This window comes from Elephantulus edwardii, unplaced genomic scaffold, assembly GCF_000299155.1.
Source record: "Elephantulus edwardii isolate Elephantulus edwardi_28Jun2011 unplaced genomic scaffold, EleEdw1.0 scaffold00251, whole genome shotgun sequence".
Taxonomy (NCBI): Eukaryota; Metazoa; Chordata; class Mammalia; order Macroscelidea; family Macroscelididae; genus Elephantulus; species Elephantulus edwardii.
This window is the reverse complement of record NW_006400001.1, coordinates 2,138,845-2,161,158: the sequence shown is the minus strand read 5'-3', so window position 1 is coordinate 2,161,158 and position 22,314 is coordinate 2,138,845. Positions and strand designations below refer to the sequence as shown.

The 22,314-nt window shown below is 41.5% G+C and overlaps 1 protein-coding gene across 2 annotated transcripts in view; it reads right to left on the bottom strand.

The window, feature by feature from the left end:
- PPARGC1A (peroxisome proliferator-activated receptor gamma, coactivator 1 alpha) overlaps nucleotides 1–22,314 on the bottom strand; it is a 1,278,036-nt gene that overhangs the window by 642,393 nt on the left and 613,329 nt on the right. The window lies entirely within an intron of this gene.

The window sequence follows — 22,314 nt, the reverse complement described above, 5'->3', positions numbered from 1 at the left end:
CAACAACCTGCGTTACGCAGATGACACAACCCTGCTTGCTGAAACTGAGGAGGACCTGAAGCGCTTGCTGCAGAAGATCAAGGACTGCAGCCTCCTATATGGACTGAAGCTCAACATCAAGAAAACAAAGATTCTCCGCACTGGACCAATTGGCAGCATCAGTATGGATGGTGAAGAGACTGAGATAGTTAACAGTTGTAGTTTACTTGGCTCCACAGTCAACACTGTTGGTACCAGCAGCCAGGAAATCAAGAGACGAATTGCATTGGGAAAGTCAGTTGTGAGGGACCTCTCAAGAATACTGAAGAGCAACGACGTCAGATAGGAGACTAAGGTGCACCTGATCTGGGCTATAGTCTTCGCAATTACATGCTATGCATCAGAGTTGAACAGTGAATAGGGTTGATAGAAGGAGAATTGATGTCTTTGATCTGTGGTGCTAGAGAAGAGTGTTGAATATACCATGGACTGCTAGGAGAACAAACAGGTTTGTCCTGGAGAAGGTGAAGCCAGAGTGGCCCTTGGAGTCAAGGATTCTGAAGCTTCATCTGACATACTTTGGGCATGTTACAATGAGGGAATGGTCCTTGGAGGGGGACATCATATTTGGGAAAGTGGAGGGGCGGCGAAGGAGAGGAAGACCTTCAAAGAGATGGATGGATTCTGTGACTGGGGCCGTGGGAATAAGTGTGTTTGAGATGGCTAGGTTGGCACAGGATAGAACAGCATCTAGAGCTCTTCTACATAGGGTCACTATGAGTTGCAAACGACTCGATGGCACATAACAACCACAATATGTATTTTAAATATATTTATCTATATCTATCTAAACCTCGAGTTGCTATAATCAAGGAATTCTTTAGGCAGAATATTAAATGATCCAGGAAGTATTAAAAGAAGATGGAAAGAATATACTGAGTCACTGTATCTAAAGGAACTGGCAGACACAGAAGAATTTAATGAAATCACATATGAGCAAGAGCCTACGGTGATGAAGGAAGAAGTTCAAGCTGCTTTGAAGGAAATAGCAAAAAATAAGGCCCCAGGAATAGATGGTATACCAATTGACATATCTCAGCTAACAGATGCTGCCCTGGATGTGCTCACCAAGTTGTGTCAAGAAATCTGGAGAACAACCACTTGGCCAACTGACTGGAAGAGATCTATATTTGTTTCCATCCCAAAGAAGGGTAACCCAACAGAGTGTGGAAACTATAGAACAATATCATTGATTTCATTAGCAAGCAAGATTCTACTGAAGATTATCCAAAAATGACTGGAACAACACATCAGCAGAGAACTGTCAGAAGTCTAGGCTGGGTTTAGAAGGGGTCATGGTACTAGGGATTTTAGCTGATGTTAGACAGATCTTATAGGAAAGCAGGGAATACCAGAAGAATGTCTGTGTTTCATTGAGTTTGCAAAGGTGTTTGACTGTGTGGATCATAAAAAACTGTGGCTGACTCTGAGAAGAATGGGAATCCCAGAACACTTGATCATTCTAATTCGAAACCTATACTTGGACCAAGAGGCAGTCATCAGAACAGAGGAAGGAATCATTGCATGGTTCAAAACTGGGAAAGGTGTACACCAGGGTTGTGTCCTATCTCCATACCTTTTCAACCTGCAAGGAGAACAGATTATCCGAGAGGCTGGGCTCCATGAGGAAAAGTGTGATGTCAGGACTGGTGGAAGATCTATTAACAATCTGCGTTATGCAGATGACACAACCCAGCTTGCTGAAGCTGAGGAGGACCTGAAATGCTTGCTGCAGAGGGTCAAGGACTGCAGCTTTCAGTATGGATTGGAGCTCAATGTCAAGAAGACAAAGATTCTCACCACTGGACCAGTTGGCAGCATCAGGATGGATGGTGAAGAGATTGAGATTGTTAACAACTTTAGTCTGCTTGGCTCCACAGTCAACACTCTTGGCATCAGTAGCCAGGAAATTAAAAGGAGTATTGCCATGGGAAAGTCTGCTGTTAGGGACCTCTCCAGGGTCCTGAAGAGCAATGGTGTCACTCTGGAGACTAAGGTGTGTCTGATTCAGGCTATGGTCTTTGCAATCACTTATTTTGCATCAGAATTTGGACAATGACTAAGGAGGATAGAAGGAGAATTGATGCCTTTGAGCTGTGGTGCCGGAGAAAAGTATTGAATGTACCCTGGACTGCCAAGAAAACAAACAGATTCAGCCTAGAGAGCGTTAAACCAGGCTGCTCCTTGGAGGCAACGATTCTCAGGCTCCATCTAACATACTTTGGACATGTTGTAAGGAGGGAGAGGTCCTTGGAGAGGGGCATCATGCTTTGAAGGGTGGAGATACGGCGCAGAAGGAGAAGACCCTCTATGAGGTAGATTTATTCAGTGACTGGGCTAATCGGGATGGGTGTGTCAGAGGCAGTGAGTTTGGCACAGGATAGAGCTGGGATTAGGGCTGTTGTAGATAGGGTCACTATGAGTCGTAAGCAACTTGATGGCACATAACAACAACTATCTATCTATCATCTATCTATCTATCTATCTATCTATCTATCTATCTATCTATCCTCTATAATTAGAGAAATTGAATTCTAGTGTTATACTCCGAAGGGATCTGTGATGCTAACTCAAAAGTCTTGTCTCTGGAGGTTCAAATGCACCAGTGGTTGCATGAAAGAAAGACAATCTCCTCTCATATGATTCTCAGCCTTCACAACCTGCTAGAGAGTCGGCTATTAGTCAGTTTTGACTTGAAGGCTATGTCAGTGTGTTGTGCCATCTTGTCACTTGTGACTCATGTTGTTGTTGTTGTTATGTGCCATCAAGTCACTTGCAACTCATAGTGACCTCATGTACAAGAGCCCAAACCCTGCTCTATCCTGTGCCAACTTCACTGTCTGACACACCAACTCCCATTACTTCAAATTACTAATTCAATCCATCTCATCAAGGGTCTCATCTCTCCACTCTCCCAAACATGACATCCCTCTCCAAGGACTGGTCCCTCCAATGAGCAGCCCAGTTTCCCCCCCTCCAGGGCAAACCTGTTTGTTCTCTTAGCAGTCCATGGTATATTCAACACACTTCTACAGCACCACAACTCAAAGGCACCAATTCTCTTCCTGTCATCGCTAGTCACTGTCCAGCTCTCTGACACATATAACAACCCTATATTCAACAGCTCTGAACCCTGCTTTATCCTGAGCCAACCTTATTGTTTCAGACACATCCACCCCAATACCCAAGTCACTGAATCAATCCATCTCGTTCAGGGCCTTCTTCTTTTGTGCTATCCCTCTATCCTCCCAAGTATGACGCCCCTCTACAAGGACTGGTCTCACCTTGCAATATGCCCAAATTATGTCAGGTGAAACTTCAGAATACTTGCCTCCAAGGAGCATCCTGTTTTCACCCTATCAAGGATAATCCTATTCTCTTAGCAGTCTGTGGTACATCCAATACTCTTCTCCCACACCACAAATCAGACATCAATTCTCCTTCTATCATTCCTAGTCATTGTCCAGCTTTCTGATGCATAGCAATGACTATGAGTACATAATAAATATTAGTGATGGCTATTTTGAGAGGAAATAATTGTGAGGATTAGAAGCAACTTTTTTCTTTTTCATTTCTGGAGTTAGCCGTTTACAAATATTTCTGAATAGCCTGTTCTGTGGGTGTACAATAGCCAACATGATAGAAAGAGGCTTTTCCCTCCTGGGCTGATATTCTAATAGGGATGAGAGACAATAAAAAAATCAGGAAATTGGCAAAAATGATTGCAAATTGTGACATGTGCCGTGAAGAATCAAACAATAGCCGAGACAGAGACTAATGGGTTTGGGAGAAAGTAACAAGGTGACCCAGATTGAGGCCAAAGGAATAAAAAAAGCTGACTGTGCAATAGTAGTGTAGAGAGTTTTCTGAACTGAAGGACCGCATGCATGGAAGGTGAGAATTTATCCAGACTGAACCACCAGAGGCCCCACTATTAAATAAATAAGTAAAATAAATAACAAGTCAGGCGATGCACCATTCAGGATTTAAAACAAACAAACAAACAAACCCAATATTCAGAGGCCCTGAGGCTAGAACAAACTTAGGATGGTCCAGAAACAGCAAGGAAGCCACTATGACTGGAAATAATAGCAACGTGAAGGAAAATTGGAAACACGGTGGTTACTACTGGGGGTGGAGGCAAATCAGAAAAATAAGCATAGAGTGAAACTATGTTTGTCAAGAGAGAGAGAGAGAGAGACACCCTATGTGTTTTAAAAATAGAAGCATGTACATGGGAAATAATAAGCTGTCGTTCTGTGCTATCAAGTTGGAACTGACTCATAACTGACCTTCCTGTGGGTTTTCTGAAACAGTATATTGTACAGAGGGAGACTGCTCATCTTCCTCCCAGCTGTGCATTTGAACTATGCACAGCTATATTGGCAACACAATTCCTTACCACTAAGCCACCAGAGGTCTCTAAATAGTAACCTTTTTTTTTTTAAAAAAAGGGCTTCATTGGAATTAACTCCTAGCTGACCCTACATTGTGTTTTTGTAGGCTGTAAATTGTACAAGAGGAGATTGTCCTTTCCCCCACCTTCCCAGAAAAGCTGCAGGTAGATTTGAACCACCAGAAAGGCACCACTTTTCAGTTATCAGTACAAACCCCTATAGTTATCATGGAAAAACAAACAAACACTCACCAAACAAACCCTCAACATTGTTGTTGAGTTGGTTCTGACTTATTGCAATGCACTGTCTGTTTCCAATATGGCAAATTTTTTATTGGAGAAGTGATCTATTGTTTCCTAAGGTGTGGTGGCTGGATTTAAACTGCTGACTTCTTTGGTTAGCCATCTGATTCATTGCATACTATACCAGTTATCAAGACAAAAGAAGGAAATGAAAGGACTTGATGTAAGGAGTGAATATATGGGGAGGACCTGAGGCAGTAAAGAAGCCCATGTAAGGGGGTTGGGGAGAGAAAAAGAAAAATTTGGTGAATGAGGAAAGGGAAACAGGAATAGCTGGATATTGTGTGAAATTGTCTAGCTTTTGTAATAATAAAAACAGTTTTACATGGTAAAACTGTGCCAAGTATTTTGAGCACTCATTCATTCAAGAAGCATTTCTTGAACGCCTATTCTACACAAGTATCTGCGCTAGAAGTAAGGTTATAAATAGCCCAGACATGGTCCCTGCTCTCAGGGAGGCTTAAGTCAAATCACAGGCAAAACCAGGATCTCAGAACTCCCACTTGGCATCACAACAAATTGGGGAAGAGCCAGTGATGAATTTCAGGAACCTGGCAGTCTGGCTCCAACTTTGCCGCAAGCTTGAAGCAAAAATAGCAGTTCAACTGGTTTTCTTGAGTATGCTTTTGACTGAACAATGAGTATATGTGCTTTTCACTCATTCACTCATTTAGTCAACTAGCTTTTCCTGGGCACCTGCTCTTAACTGATACAGAGCTAAGCAGTGAAAGTACAGAGATGGAAGGGACATTTTTTCTGTAGATGCGCACAGCCTATTCGATGACAGATGGATCAACAATTATAGAAAGTCCCTCTCAGTTTAGACATGTGATGACTGACATCGATTTTAGAAAATAAATGGTTATATGATGATTGTTCTAATGACTTTAAAATCACAAACCCTCAAAATGCTTTCAGCTGGTAACATTCCTCTGGAAACTCCATGAACTCGGATAAACAATGATAATTATAGAAAGGCTTCAGGTCTTTTGTTCATAGGGTTGCTATGAGTTGTGTTCAACTCAACAGCAATCAACAACAACTACAACAGTGCAAGAGTTACAATATTAACTTCAGAAAGGTATAGAGTAATATTAAGACACTTGGTGGTCTACTGAATATTTAGGGGGGACTGTCCATAATATCTGTGATTATAAAGGAGGAGCAGCCCACTAGATAGTATTAAGGATAACCCTCTAGGTACATATAGTTTAGCACTCAACTACTATGTGAGAGGTTGATGGTTCCAATCTACCCAAAGATGCTTCTATAGACAAGCCGGTGATGTGCTTCTGTAAGACTGCAGCCTTGAAAACCCTGGGGTGCAGTCCACCCTTCACATCCACAGTTACCAAGAGCTGGAATAAACTCAGACACAGCTGGTGCGGGAACCCAGTGGAGGTGAGAGCAGACCTGAGCTTTAAAAGAAGCAGGAGCATGGCTAGTGGTTTAAAATGCTCATGTGCATATTAGCAGTCTAAGACTTGGGATCACTCAAGGAACATTTTCTGTACCATTCTGGACCCTTTTACTTTATACCATGGGAATGCACTCCTTGGTTTGGGAAGCTATGAGGGGGAGAACCCAAGATCAGGGTAGACTGCAAGGAAAATGCAGAATTGGAGTTACTGAGAAAGAACCCACTTTTTCTTCTTTTTGCTCCACTAGACTTGTCCCCTTCTCTCGCTGGATTCTGATTCTCTGTCTCCCTCTCATTCTCCAGCTCTCTATCTCTCTCCTTCTTCTCCCTCCCTCCCTTCTTCTCGCCCTCTCCCATTCTACACCTTCACTATCACTTCATTCAGATCTTAGTACAAGAGTGAAAAAATGTCCCTTTAAAATAGGAGAAACAGAGTTCAAATAAGTGTACATGCTCCTTTTGACTTTTTAATCTTTATAGAGGGAGACTTTTCATCTTTCTCCATAAAGTAAATTAGTTAGCAGTTGGGTGCTATACTATCAAGGCTTTTTCTCTGTATTTATTGTAATTAAAAAAAAAACCCTCAACAAACAAAATAACAATAAACACCACAACCAGAAACAACAATCTATCACTGTCAAGTTGATTCTTATTCATAGTAACCATACAGGATAAAACAGAACTGTCCCACAAAGTTTCCAAGGCTGTAAATATTTGTTGTACAGAGCAACCACATGAGTTTGGCCTTCTGCTTAGTAGTAGACCACTTAACCGCTGTGCTAGCAGAGGTCCTATACTAAGCTACACCTCCAAGTACTTCTGGAGTTCTTGGATAGTGCAAACAGTTAACATACTTGACTGCTAGCTGAAAAACTTTCCCAGGAAGAAACTGCCTATTTTGCTCCTAAGGAGTAACTGATAGATTCAAGTCCCCTAACTTCTCTGTTACTAACCCAATATTTAATGTTCTGTGCCACCCGAGCACCTTGGGAAAAACCATGTTGTTGTTACTTGGTTCCATGAAGCCTGAATTGACTCATAGCTGACCCCCCAGAGGGTTTCTGGCAGCAGCAAATCACACAGGAGGGGATGGCCCCTCTTCCTCTTTCTCCCACAGAGCAGCTGATGGATTCAAACCACATACCTCTGGGTTAGCAGTACAGCTCCTTACCCACCAGACCACTGGAGTTCCCTTTGTAAAATCAGAATGCCTCTGAAACATCTCATGACCAGAATGTTGAACTACACCTTGGAAGAGTCCATGATCATCCAGCCAAAGTGGTATAATCTCCTTTGCAGGAAAGAAAGTTTTTAAATATACACTATTATGCTGTGTTGAACAACAAACAACAAAAATAATATCACATTATACTTAGCTTTATAAACACCCAGTATGAGACAGCTAGAGACTGCGGGATAATTCCAGACACATAACGAACAAATAGCAAATTTAATAGTGTGGGCCTTGTTTATACTTCTGCCATCAACTTTAATGATGAGCCTATTTATGCTAAACTTCACTACATTATCGGAGTCATTAGTGCCTGTAAGTGAGTGATAATGTGCTTGAAACTTCCACAAGTATGTGTGGTTTTCTGTAACTCTTATATTTCACTGTCGAGATCTAAGCCCAATGAGTATTTCCATATGCCTCGAAAACAATTGGATGTTATGCCCCAGAAAGCGACCCAGTGGCCAGACAAGCTTGGGAATGGCAATTAAAGAGAGTAACACAGGTTTGTGTACCATGAAATCTCTAAGAGGGTATGCAGTGCTAATCTATCTTCTGAATCTCCAAGACGGAACCCCATAATGGCAGACTTACAGAGAGTGCTGACAAAAGAAACTTCTTTCAAAGGAGCATCACTCTATTAGTCCATTAAAAGGTTGGTTTAATCAAAGAATTGAAACTCACAGTAGCAAAAATGAGTATTTCATTTATAACTGACATATAAACAAAACATGCAAGGGTTGATGACTTAGAGACAATCAAGTGGATGTCTGCTACTAATAGTGTCTGAGCACATGAAGACAAGTGTGAGTATATGTGTATGTGTGGTTTTATACGCATGTAGGCAGATCCACATGTACATGCCAGCTGTGGATCAGCATGCATGCATGTGTGTGGATTCATGTATCCACATGTCTATAAGCCCCCATGTGCACACATGGGCATGCATCTAATTACTAACTATTTATATATCACTAGGGAGCTCTGGTGGCCTAGTGGCAAGAAGGCGTGCTGCAATTCTGAAGGTATAAGGTTTGAGGTCACTAGTAGCTCCATGGGAGAAGGATAGGCAATTTCCTCCCCCGTGATTAACTGCCTCTGAAAACCCACCAGAGGGTCAGGTATGGATCGGTTCCAACTCAACAATACACAACAGCAACAACAATATATATCACTAAGTACACAGTTCTGCGACTGTCAAGTCCTGTTCAAAATGACCTCTACAAAATTAGAAGGAGAGCTTCAGTAAAGGACCTCAGAGTCCTGGGTGACTTTTCCCTTTCTTAACTCAGAAATGTCATGTAACCTCAAGTGTTCCCACACACAGATCACAGGCACCTACGTCCTCTGGCCAGAGAAGCATAGCTTTCTTAGGTCATAAAAGGAAGCATGTGTCAAAGACTCCGACCCCTATCAGCATTTTCACCACAACTGAACCATTACTAGAAGAAAAGCTGTGTGCAGCCTAAATGAGGCCTGAAAAACAGCATCAGTACAATGGCTAAATAGCCCATGGTCTTTCTGACCACTTGTCATGCATGTGAGAACTGGACAGTGAATACGGACAACTGAAGAAGAATGGATGCTGTTGAGTTGAGGTGTTGCAGAAGAGTGCTGAACATCCCCTAGACTGTTGGGAGTGGGTCAGGGGCGAACCCAACAGATGACTCAGAACAAATACATCCAGAGAGCTCTTGGAGGCCAGGATGTTAACAATTGTCTCACACAATTTGGGTATTTTGCTCAGAGACGCTCTTCTGCAGAAAGGGCTATGATGCTTGAAAAGGTCAGTGAAAGAGAGGAAGACTCTCAATGAGGTGGATTGATATAGTGACTGCAGCAATGGGCTCAAGTGTGTCAGAGAAGGTGCGGATGGCACAGGATAGGACAGTGGTCAGATCTGTTGTTCGTAAGGTCACGATGAGTCCTACTTGACTCAACAGCACCTAACAACAACAATGGTTGATAACAGGTCTTAAGAGTAGCTCAGAAAGGGGCTTGTTGGAATGGGGCAACCGGGTACTTTCCGACAATCAACAAAGGCACCACCGTTACTGTCCACTAATCAGAATGGCTGGGCTTGACTACCTTCCCCTGGATGTTTTCATCACACTTCCATATTGGAGTTTGTCAGTAGCACTCATGCTGTGGGCATTTTACCAGAGAGGCCATTATCTTGAAAAGGCATTGTTGTTGTTGTCGTTATGTGCCATCAAGTCGCTTGCGATTTACAGTGACCCTATGTACAACAGCCCTAAACCCTGCTCTGTCCTGTGCCAATCGCACGGTCCCAATACACCCATCCTGATTACCCCAACCACTGAATCAATCCACCTCAGAAAGGGCCTTCCCCTCCTGTGCTGTCCCTCCACCCTCCCAAGCATGATGTCATTCTCCAAAGACCGGTCCCTCCTTGCAACATGTCCAAAGTATGTTAGACGGAGCCTTAGAATCCTTGCTTCCAAGGAACCACCTGGACGAATCTGTTTGTTTTCCTAGCAGTCCATGGTACCCTCAATACTTTTCTCCAGCACCACAGCTCAAAGACATCAATTCTCCTTCTATCCTCCCTCGTCATTGTCCAACTCTCTGATGCATAACAAGTGATAGCAAAGACCATGGCCTTTATCAAACGCACCTTAGTCTCCAAAGAGACACCATTGTCTTCAGTACTTTGGAGAGGTCCCTAACAGCAGACTTTCCAATGGCAATACGTCTTCTACTTTCTTGGCTACTGGTGCCAAGAGTGTTGACTTTGGAACCAAGCAAACTGAAGCTGTAAACAATCTCAATCTCTTCATCATCCATCCTGATGCTGCCAATTGGCCCAGTGGTGAGAATCTTTGTCTTCTTGACATTGAGCCTCAATCCATATTGGACATTGAGCCTCAATCCATATTGGAGGCTGCAGTCCTTGACCCTCTGTAGCAAGCACTTCAGGTCCTCTTCAGTTTCAGCAAGCAGGGTTGTGTTATCTGCATAATGCAGATTGTTGATAAGTCGTTCACCAATCTTGACCCCACATTTCTCCTCATAGATCCCAGCCTCGTGGATAATCTGTTCTGCATACAGATTGAAAGGTATGGAGATAGGATGCATCCCTGGCATATGCCCTTCCCAATTTTGAACCATGCAGTATTCCCTTGCTCTGTTCTGACAACTGCCTCCTGGTCCAAGTATAAGTTTCACATTAGAACAATCAAGTATTCTGAGATTCCCATTATACTCATAGTCAGCCACAATTTGTTATGATCCACACAGTCAAACGCCTTTGCATAGTCAATGAAACACAGATAGACATTCCTCTGGTACTCCCTGCTTTCAGCTAAAATCCATCTAACATTAGCTATAATATCCCAAGTACCGCAACCCCTTCTAAACCCAGCCTGGACTTCTGGCAGTTCTCTGCTGATATGCTGTTCCAGTTGTTTTTGGATAATCTTCAGTAGAATCTTGCTTACATGTGAAATCAATGTGATTGTTCTATAGAAAGGGCATTAGACATAGTAAAGTAGAGGGTCAGCAAAAGAGATGAAAACCCTTAACGAGAGAGATCAACACAGTCACTGCCACAACGGGCATGCGCATATCAGGAGTCCTGAGCATGGCTCAGGATTAGGCAGGGTTTTAATCTGATAGTGTGGTACTTAGCAAAAACAGCTCACTATCTCATTTTCACTAATTATTCTTTTTTCTGATTGTTTTCTTCTCTTCCAAAAAGTTTAGAATACACTTGTCCAATCAACCAGAAGAGATATCTATACATGACTATTCCAAAGACAAGTGATCCCACAGTATGTGCAAATTATTAAACAATGTCATCGATGTGACAAGTAAGTAAACTTTTGCTGAAAGTGGAGAATATAAGATATATGTTTACCTGTGTTTTTGACTATGCAAAGACATCCACGCCGTGGATAATATGTTGTGGATAGCATTGCAGCTAATACAAATTCTCTCATTCCCGAAGTTAATGGTATATGTCGTTAATTTGGAACAAACTCATAGCTACCCCTCTCCTGGGTTTTTAAGTGACAGTTTATCACACCAAGGAGATGGACCATCTTTCTCCTCTGGTGCAGCTGGTGGATTCACACTGTGTGTCTTTGTAGTGGCAGTGGAACTCCTTACCACTAAACCACCAGAGCTTTCAAATATATAAATTCTAGAACCTTGAACTGTGTTCATGCAGAACTTGTATGTAGACCAAGAAGCATCTGTTCAGGTCAAACAAGGGGATACTGCATTGTTTAAGAGCAAGAAATAGCGTGCATTAAGGTGTGGCTTAATAGGCTTATCTTAAATTGTTCTTGTTGTTATGTGCCATCAAGTCACTTGCGACTCATCTTAAATTAGGCAGGATTATATACAGAAAAAAAATAACATCAGCATTGTAAGAAGTCTTATTAACAATCTTTGATACAAAGATGATACATAAAGACTTGAAGTTCTGAGTTATAAGGAGTAAAGACCACAGCCTTCAATATCTATAATATCTCAATATAAAGAAAACAAGAATTCTCACTACTGGACCAATAAGGAGTGTTATGATACATGGAAAAGAGACTGATGTTGTCAAGAATTTCATATTACTTGAGTTAGATCCACAACCAACATTCACAGAAAGAACCGTCAATAAATAAAACAGCATATTTCACAAGGCAAATATCTGTTGCACAAGAACTCTTTAGAGTTAAATAAAGTTAAAATCAGAGATGTCATTTTGAAAAATAAGATGGACCTGATCCAAGCCACACAATTTTCCATTGCCTCATATGCAAACAATATATGGACATTGAGTAAGGAAAGCCAAAGAACTGATACTTTGGAATTATGACATCAGTGAAGAGCATGAAATTGATCACGGACTTCCAGAAGAAGAAACAAGTATGGAGAAATATGGCCAGACTGGCCCGCAGAAATGAGGATGGTGAGACTTCAATTTACATATTTGCAATATATTCTTAATAGGGTGCAATCCATGAGGAAAGGCATCATTCTTGGTATGCAACAGAGTGGCAGCAAGAATAATAGGTTCTACTAGAAAGGAATTGACAGAGTGACTTCAGCAATGGCCTCAATCAAGAAAGGTTTGTGAGAATGGCGCCGAGGCAGGCAGTGTTCCGTTCTGTTAGACACAGGCTAGCTCTGAGTAGGGATGGTTTCCGTGAAACTTAACAACCATCACCTTGATATAGTTGTGACTCATTCTCACTCACAAAAAATGAAATGAAAAAAAGCAAACAAAAACCAGCTGGTATCAAGTAGGTCTCAACTCATTGCAACACTGTTACTGAGAACTAGGCTCCATAGGTTCTTGATGGAGACTTTTTTTTGTTGTTGTTGTTATTATTGTGTGCCATCATGTCGGTTGTGACTCATAATGACCCTATCTATGTACAAGATCCCTAAACACCATTCTATGCTTTGCCAATATCTCTGTCTCAAACACACTCACTCCCACCACTCCAATAACAAAATCGATCCATCTCATCGAGGGTCTTCCTCTCCTGCGCCATCCCTTCACTCTCCCAAACATGATGTCTCTCTCTCCAAGGACCAGTCCCTCCTTGCAACATGCCCAAAGTATGTCAGATGAAGCTTCAGAATCCTTGCCTCCAAGGATCATTCTGTCTTCACCCTTTCCAGGACAAATGTATTTATTTAAAAACATTTTTATTTTGTATTAGTTTGCATACAAAATTTGTACACATTGTGTTCCATTTATATATATATATATATATATATACATATATATATATATACATATGTGTATATGTATGTGTATATGTGTGTGTATATATCTATACACACACACATATATATATATATACACACACACATATACGCATAGTGTTTCACCATTTCTCTATTCACATTGTGTTACACAGTATTGTTCCCACACACTATGTTTTACAAAATTAGTCACTGTTGAGCAATGCCTATCATTACCCCACCTTTTCAGGTTCTTACTGAATCTTTCCAAATTCTTTCAATTCCTGACTGCCCACTCTCCACCCTTGCCCTCCTTACTTCCTCTAGTTCCCCGTTTGAACTTTGGTATACACCTTACTAGTTGTAGTTGTTGTTGTTGTATACCATCGAGTCAGAACCAACCCATAGCTGATCCTCTGTTAGGTTTTAAGAGACAGTCAATAGCATGTGAAGAGATTGCCCATCTTTCTTGCTGATGGATTTGAACAACATGCCTTTGGGATTGCAGCTCAGCTTCTTACCACTAGGCCACTAGAGTTCATCTTACTATCAATCCCTCTTTTTTTACAAAAATTGTCTTATGTAGTATTTGTCCTTACTTCACTCACCATAATGCTCTCCATCTTCTCCCATGATACACAGTAGTTTTTCAAAATAATTGCTCCTGAGTCCTGCATAGCATTCCATCATTTGACTGTACCACAACTACTCAATCCATTCATCTGTTAATGGACATTTGGACTATTTCAATTTTCTTGCTATTGACCTTTCGGGATAGAGACCACTAGGTCTTCTGAGGTGCCTCTGAAAGGTTTGAGATCATCAACTTGTCAGTTATCTGCTGTGAGCTTAAGCATTTGTGTTACTCAGGAAATACTGCAATCATATAACACCCAACCCAGTGCATGAGAAGTAAAGCAATTAGGAAGACCAGGAGAAGTTGGGCATTGTTCTGTGGAAGAGGCACTTTCTCATACATGTCTTTGAGCTTGTACTTTAACATGAAGCTCAGACTCTTCAAGAAGATCTCAGTGGAAAATTAATCAAGAGAAGGGTGTTATATTCCCTGTTCTTTTCATGTCAGTGGACACTGTCATACATTTGAAAAAACCCTCTGACCACCAGTACACACTAAAGCCTTGAAACACTTGGGCTTTTCTCAGTGCTTTCGGATACTCCCCACTCCCCCATCTGAATTGTTTATATCTTATGGTCTTTTCTCTTCATTGCTCTTTGTTAAGAGCTTCAATTATTCACACACCCTGCAATAGTCTGCTTGCTCCCAGGCCAAGCTTGATAGGGCAAAATGACCATGAGGTAAACCAATTGGCTGACTTGTGACCCATCTACCCCAAGTCTCCTGAGAGAATATCTAAGAACCACAGGGTATATTCACTGTGCCCTCGGACAATAGAATGCTGAAGTCTTATCAAGCCAAGGCATGGCAGTCTTATTGTTCCATGAATGAGCAGAAGGAATATAGATGTAGGCACTAGGGAGAAGCTGACTGAATCGCCGAAGAATCATTAAGGAAAGACAGAAAACCCTTCTGTCATCCATAGGATTGTTACGGGGTGGAACCCACTTGATGACACCTAACAACAAAAATAGAGAGAAGCAAGAACAGGAGACTCACTGTGGCTTCTCCATTGGAAAGAAAAGAAGTTGAGTCTCCACTATCTCAAAGACAGAGAGAGATGAGCTCACGTCACCTTGTGGATGCCTAACTACAACTCACTTGGGTTCTGATCAGTCATCACCTTTTGTATCTTTGAGTTTGAACCCACAATCACACCTTCTTTATCTAAACTAGCTTCTGTGGCTTTTGCTACTTCAGAACAAAGTCACCAGCATACCTACTGTGAGTCAAAGACATGATGGCCTTATCTGAAAACATGTTTGAAATTATGTTATTTTATCCACGTCCTAAAGGCTATCTTTGTAAACTGTTTTCCACATGGTTTTGAATAATTTCATTTTTTTAATCCAATACCTACTAAGACCAGCACTTTGGTATACCAATTGACATATTTCAGCTAACAGATGTTGCTCTGGACATGCTCATCAAGTTGTACCAAGAAATCTGGAGAACAACCACTTGGCCAACTGACTGGAAGAGATCTGTATTTGTTCCCATCCCAAAAAAAGGTGATCCAACAGAGTGTGGAAACTAGAGAAACATATCATTGATTTCACATGCAATCAAGATTCTACTGAAGATTATCCAAAAACAACTGGAACAGCATACCAGCAGAGAACTGCCAGACGTCCAGGCTGGGTTTAGAAGGGGTTGTGATAATAGGGATATTATAGCTGACGTTAGATGGATCTTAGCTGAAAGCAGAGAATACCAGAGGAATGTCTATCTGTGTTCCATTGATTATGCAAAGGTGTTTGACTGTATGGATCATAACAAACTGTGGCTGACTCTGAGAAGAAGGGGAATCCCAGAACACTTGATCATTCTAATGTGAAACTTATACTTGGACCAGGAGGCAGTCGTCAGAACAGAGCAAGGGAACACTGCATGGTTCAAAATTGGGAAGGGCATATGCCAGGGATGCATCCTATCTCCATACCTTTCAATCTGTATGCAGAACAGATTTTCCAGGAGGCTGAGCTCTATGAGGAGAAATGTGGGGTCAAGATTGGCGAAAGATCTATCAAAAATCTGTGTTATGCAGATGACACAACCCTGCTTGCTGAAACTGAGGCACTTGCTGCAGAGGGTCAAGGACTGCAGCCTCCAATACGGATTGAGGCTCAATGTCAAGAAGACAAAGATTCTCACCACTGGACCAATTGGCAGCATCAGGATGAATGGTGAAGAGATTGAGATTGTTCACAGCTTCAGTTTGCTCGGCTCCACAGTCAACACTCTTGGCATCAGCAGCCAGGAAATTAGAAGACGTATTGCCATGGGAAAGTCTGCTGTTAGGGACCTCTCCAAAGTACTGAAGAGCAATAGCATCTCTCTGGAGACTAAGGTGCGTTTGATAAAGGCCATGGTCTTTGCTATCACTTGTTATGCATCAGAGAGTTGGACAATGACTAGGGAGGATAGAAGGAGAATTGATGCCTTTGAGCTGTGGTGCTGGAGAAAAGTATTGAGAATACCATGGACTGCTAGGAAAACAAATAGATTCATCCTGGAAAGGGTCATACTGGGTGGCTCCTTGGAGGCAAGGATTCTAAGGCTCCGTCTGACATATTTTGGACATGTTGCAAGGAGGGAGAGGCCCTTGGAGAGGGACATCATGCTTGGTATGGTAGAGGGACAGCACAGAAGGGGAAGGCTCCGTATGAGGTGGATTGATTCAGTGGTTGGGGTAATCGGGATGGGTGTGTCAGAGATGGTGCAATAGGCACAGGACAGAGCAGAGTTTAGGGCTGTTCTACATAGGGTCATTACGAGTCGCAAGCAACTCAACGGCACATAACAACAACAACAACCTACTAAGAACTTGAATTTCCACTCCAGATATACTAAATTTAAATCTACATTTTAATAAGACCTTATACATGTATACATAAGATGTATACACAAATATATACATAATAACCACCTGAAGAGCATGTTAGAATGTAAATTCTGATTCAGTATTCCAGTGATGTTGTTGTTGTTAGGCACTGTTGAGTGGAGGACAACTCATAGCCAACCGATGAACAACAGATCTGAACCCTGTCCATCCTCACAATCTCTGACACACTTGAGACACTTGCTTCAGTCACTGTACCAATCCTCTGCTGGAATTCCTTATCCTCTTCCCTTATTTCTTGAGCACCTAGTGTGTTCTGCTACTAGCACCAAGTGCTGTTAAGTTCATTCCAGCTCATGGAGACTCAATGCATGTCAGAATAGAACTACAAATCCATACTCTTTTCAGTATTTAACTATTATGTATTCCCAGGCCTTTCTTTTGAGCCAGCTATAGGTGAACTCCCATCTTTCAGTTAACAGCAAAACATACTACCCATTTGCATCACCAGGGACTCTGTGTTCTTCTGAGTACTATATGACAACGGGAGATATATGATATCTGGATTCAAGGAGATCCTACCTGAAGCAATATAGATTACAGTACATAAAATGCTGATGGGGATGGAAAATGGTGCAACCACCAGCAAGATCAGTTTAGTATGTCTTAAGAAATTGGGTCTAGAAAGACCATCTTATCCATCAATTCTACTATGAGTATATGCCTCAAAGAAACAAGAGCTGCTACACAAACAGATGTATCTATCCTTTGCTCATAACTACATTATTTACATTAGCAAAGAGATGGAAACAACCCAAGGGTCCATCAACAATTAAATGGCTAAAGAAACTATAATAGAATATTATGCAACCCTAAAGAATGATAATTTGTAAAACATTACACAACAAGAATGAATCTAGACAGAATGATACTGAGGGACATAAGACAGTCACAGGACTATTATGTTTGTTGTTGTTGTGGTGGTGGTGGTGGTTGTTAGGCACTGTCAATCTGAACACTACCCATGTGATCCTATGAACAACAGATCTGAATCCTGTTGCATCCTATGCCATCCTCACAATCTCTAACACACTTGAACCCACTCCTGCAGTCACTGTGTCAATTCATCTTGTTGAGAGTCGATGGTCACTATTCTAAAAAGCAAAGAAAAGGTTTGCATACAGAATCATTCTTAGATGGTTTTTAGAAACAGGAAGAGACAGATAGAGAATTAAAAGCTAATGAACAGCTAAATTGAGTGAAGGAAAAGGCAATATACAATAAGGGCTTGATCAGGCATTATAATTCATTAATTAAATAAATCAATTGTATTTTAAAAGGTGTGTGAATGAATTAAAAAAAATGCCCAACCTTTAGAAATAGTAAACTTTCATTCAGATAGAAAAAAGCCAATAATGATAAAAGTAACAATTAAATAGAACAAATGGGCTGAACATCCTGAGACTTTGGAGGTGGGTTGAGGGTCTGAGCTGGCCTGCGCGTGCGTAATGAATCTTGAATTTAAACAGGTTAAGTCCGGTAAATGGATCCTAGGTTGGCCATATAGATCAAAGTTAAAGGTATCTGCAGAACACAGAGAAAAAAAAATAGTTGTTTGCAATGCTTCTGTCATGTAGACATGGACATAATACATGTCTGTCAGGGCAGATGAAAAATGCCTCCTCTTCATCAACAGAGGACATTCACAGACAGTTGCTGAGACAAGTCATTACTGACATGAGACGAAATGCCACTTCAAATGCATTGCAAACACATGTGCTTGATTTATCAGTCAAAACGCCACTAACATGATCATGAGCATCAAAGGCCACATTCAAATCACGCTGTGTCCAAATATTAATCTCTGGTTAGTCTTCCCTTTCACCATGCCCATTAAAATTATTACTGCAATTATCTTTAAATGGGTGCCCTGAGGGGGGTGGGGAGTGGATGAGAGCACACTTCCATAAATGACAAATAGAAAATCGGTCAAATACACAGAATATTCACAACAGCACGGAACAAAAGGATGAAATAGCTCTGATGAAGCATTTCCTATGTGAGGGCAGTTATTATTAGTGCTATCTATCCTCCATGGTAAATCAAGAATAATGAAGATACGCTACCTGTATTTATTTCCAGAATTCATTATTTGCTCCTAAAACTGACAATCCAAGGAGATAAAACCAAGATAAACAGCATTAATGAGTTGTCAGATTTAGAAGGTTTTTTTTTTTAAAAAAAAAGTCACATGAGTAATTTTCATGATGTTGTTGTTATATGCTGTCGAGTCACCTGTGACCCATAGTGACCCTATGTACAGCAGCTCTGAACTCTTCCTTGTCCTGAGCCAGTCTCACTAATTCTGACACACCAATCTACATCGCCCTGGTTACTGTATCAATCCATCTCATCCAGGGTTTCCCTCTCCTGCGTTGTCCATCCCCTCTTCTGAGCATTATGTCCTTCCCCAAGGACTGATCCCTCCTGGCCACGTGCCGAAAGTATGTGAGACAGAGCTTCAAAATCCTAGCCTCCAAGGAGAAACTTGATGAGGGTGATTTCTATGACAACCTTCTAAAAAAATAGGAAGTTGGAGGCAAAACGGGAGAAGAAAGAACCGGTGACCACAGAATTGGGCTGGCACTAAAGAAAGGCGGCTTGTTGAGTCCCTGTTTTTATTACTTATTTACCTTGTCCATCTAGGGAATCAATTTGCTGCCATTAAAGGCTTGAGTCTCAGATCTTTGGCAATTTACAGACGTCTCCTGAATGTGCTAGGCCATGTGTGAGAGCTCACACTGGCTTTTCTATAGGGGTCTAATGCATAGGCAGGTTCTTCAAATTCACTTGAAAACGGAATGAAGAGGCAGGATGATCCCCATCCACAAAAGTAGAGGTTGGGGAGGGCATCATGGTTGGGGAGGGCATCTTGAGCAGTATGTCCACTTGGTTCAGCAGTTTACATAGATTTACAGATCCTCCGATAAGAAGCCAGTTATGAAATAAGAAATATTAAGAGGGACTTTCCTCATCTTGATGGTTTTCATCTAAATCTAATCCCCCCTTCCCAATTTACAATGGACCTCATGGGAGAAGCTGCAATTCATCGATTTTGAATAGGATGAATGAATATCCTTCCCAGCCTGTCAGGAATGTGAAGTGCCCCCAAACTTTGGGGACAAAAAAAGTTTTTACAGATCATCATAAATCGATGACTCACAGACACCATGCCAGGTACAGCATACCCTTATTTAAGATGAAAAGTAAATTGTGCGTTGCGATCTCCAATCAATAAAGGGCTAGCAAATCAGTAGTGCAAACAAGAAAAGAGATTTTTATTTCAGCCTTTGTCACGAACTGAACAGATTCATCGGGGGCCGTGCCTTGTGGTTAAAAATTGCTCCCAGGATGGCATGACTGCGAACTATTGAGTCAGAGGTCATTGGAAGACCATCTCGCTGAGGGATTTGCAATGCAGAAATGATCAGTGGGTAGAACTCAAAAGGGCACTCAGCACTAACGTCAGTTTAGGTATTAATCCTCTACAAACTTCCTTTGGCAAGTATGCCGGTGGCTTTGAAGCCTCCCTACTTCTCAAGGGAGCTGGAGTGAGGCCTCACTCCCTTTAGCATTTGGTTAAATGACTTTAAGGGGGACTAACGCACTCACAACAATACCTATGAACATAGTGTGAATACTTTCTATTCGAACAAGGGGGCTTGGCCCACTCTGGTTAACCAACGTCCCTTGATATCTTACAACAAAGATTCTTTCACCATTCCTGCCACTTGTTATGTGTTGTGAAGTTAGAACTGACTCATATGAAAATCCTAACACTGCAGCAGGATTTGAAAAGCTGTAAATCACACAGAAGGAGATTGCCTATCTTTCTGTCATATAGCAGCTAGTGAACCTGAATAAACTACCTTTGGGGTGGCAGTTTCACTCCTTAGGCCTAGATCACCAGCTAACTCCCAAACATCATGTATTGGTGTATAATGAGTCCAAATTCTACACCCAACATCACACACTCAAGATACGTTAATTGCAGTCAGCCTTGGACTTCAGAAAATACAACAATGTGCCTGGGGACAAAGGACTAAAAGAAGCAGAGCTGAGATTCAAGCTAAACAAGGCCAACTACAAAGTCCACCCTCTGTGTGCATGGAGCTAAAGCCCTCTGTGTAAGGGCCAAAATCCTCCACAATTTACCCATGTTGTGAGGCATCAGAGGTTCAGTGGCCAGATTCTTAACATTCCCTGCAGGAAAGCCAGGACAAGACAGTTCATGAGTAACCTGTATCTGTATGTGGGATAGAGTTCTCAAAATCCTTGCCTCCAAGGAGCAACCTCCTCTCACCTAATTCTCAAACATGACTTGTTCCTTACCACATTCGTATGATTTTCCACATGTAATTCCTTGATTCTGGAATCGCCTCAACCTTTCTAATGTTTAATTATTTCTAGGGGTTTATAATCAGGATGGGCGTGTCAGAGACAGTATGATTGGCACAGGACAGAGCAGAGTTTAGGGCTGTTGTACACAGAGTCACTATGAGTCGAAAGCGACTCGACAGCACATAACAACAACAAAAACAACAGGGGTTTGTCAATAATCCCACTTATTATGGGAACTCTGCAAGCCACTGTTCTAATCTCCTGTTGCCTCTTGTTGTCATTAATCTCAGCTGCTCTCTCCTTGAAGAGCAACGATATGAGTCCAGAAGCTAAGGTGTGCTTGAACCAGGTCATGGCCTTTGCAATTACTTGCTACTCATCAGAGAGCTGGACAGTGACTAAGGGTGATAAAGAAGAATCAATGCTTTTGAGTTGTGGTGCTTAAAGAACAGACAGGTCCATTCTGGAGAGCGTAAAACTGAGCTGTTCCTTAGAGGCAGGGATTTTGAAGCTCTGCATTACACATTTTGGGTACATCACCAGGAGAGGCTAGACCTTGCAGAAGGACATCATGCTTGGAATGGTAGAGGGAAAACACAGAAGAGGAAGACCCTAAATGAGATAGATTGGCAACGTGACCATGGCAATAGGGTCAGGTATGCCAAAGATGGTGAGGTTGGCCCAGGATAGGACAAGTTCAGAGCCGTTTTTCATAGGGTAACTGAGTTGAGTTGACTCAATAGCACATAACAAAAACAATCCAATATGACCTCATCTCAGCTGGATTACATCTGCAAAGAAATGGTCACATTCTCAAGTAATTAGGGTTAAGACTTCAATATATATTTTAAGAAGAAGCATGATCAAGGAGCATATAACCCAACCCATAATAGGAGTCAGAAACACCTGATTCATTTGTTTAATCAATAGTGACAAGAAGCAGACTGGCATTACCTAATGCCTGATCTGAACTTAGGTTACAAAAATCCCAAGTAAAATGTAACCTCTAAAATCAGAGAATTGTTGGATAGTTCAAGATTCCTCCCCCCCCCTTCTTTTTCTCTTTAAGACTTTTTTATTTTGGTTTTGGGGTTTTTTTTCTCCTAATATCAAGATAATTAAAGAAATAGCTTTTGATTAGCCACAAAGGTATGGCTAGTGACTCACTTTACTATTTATCTTTAGATATACAAAAGGCAAAACATTTTTTACATTTGTCATTAAAATCAATGAAATATTGAAAGTCAACTTTTAATGATATTAACATTTATAGAGGGCCTGAAACATGTAAAAACTGTGGGTGATGATGTAATATCAAGATGCGAGGCAA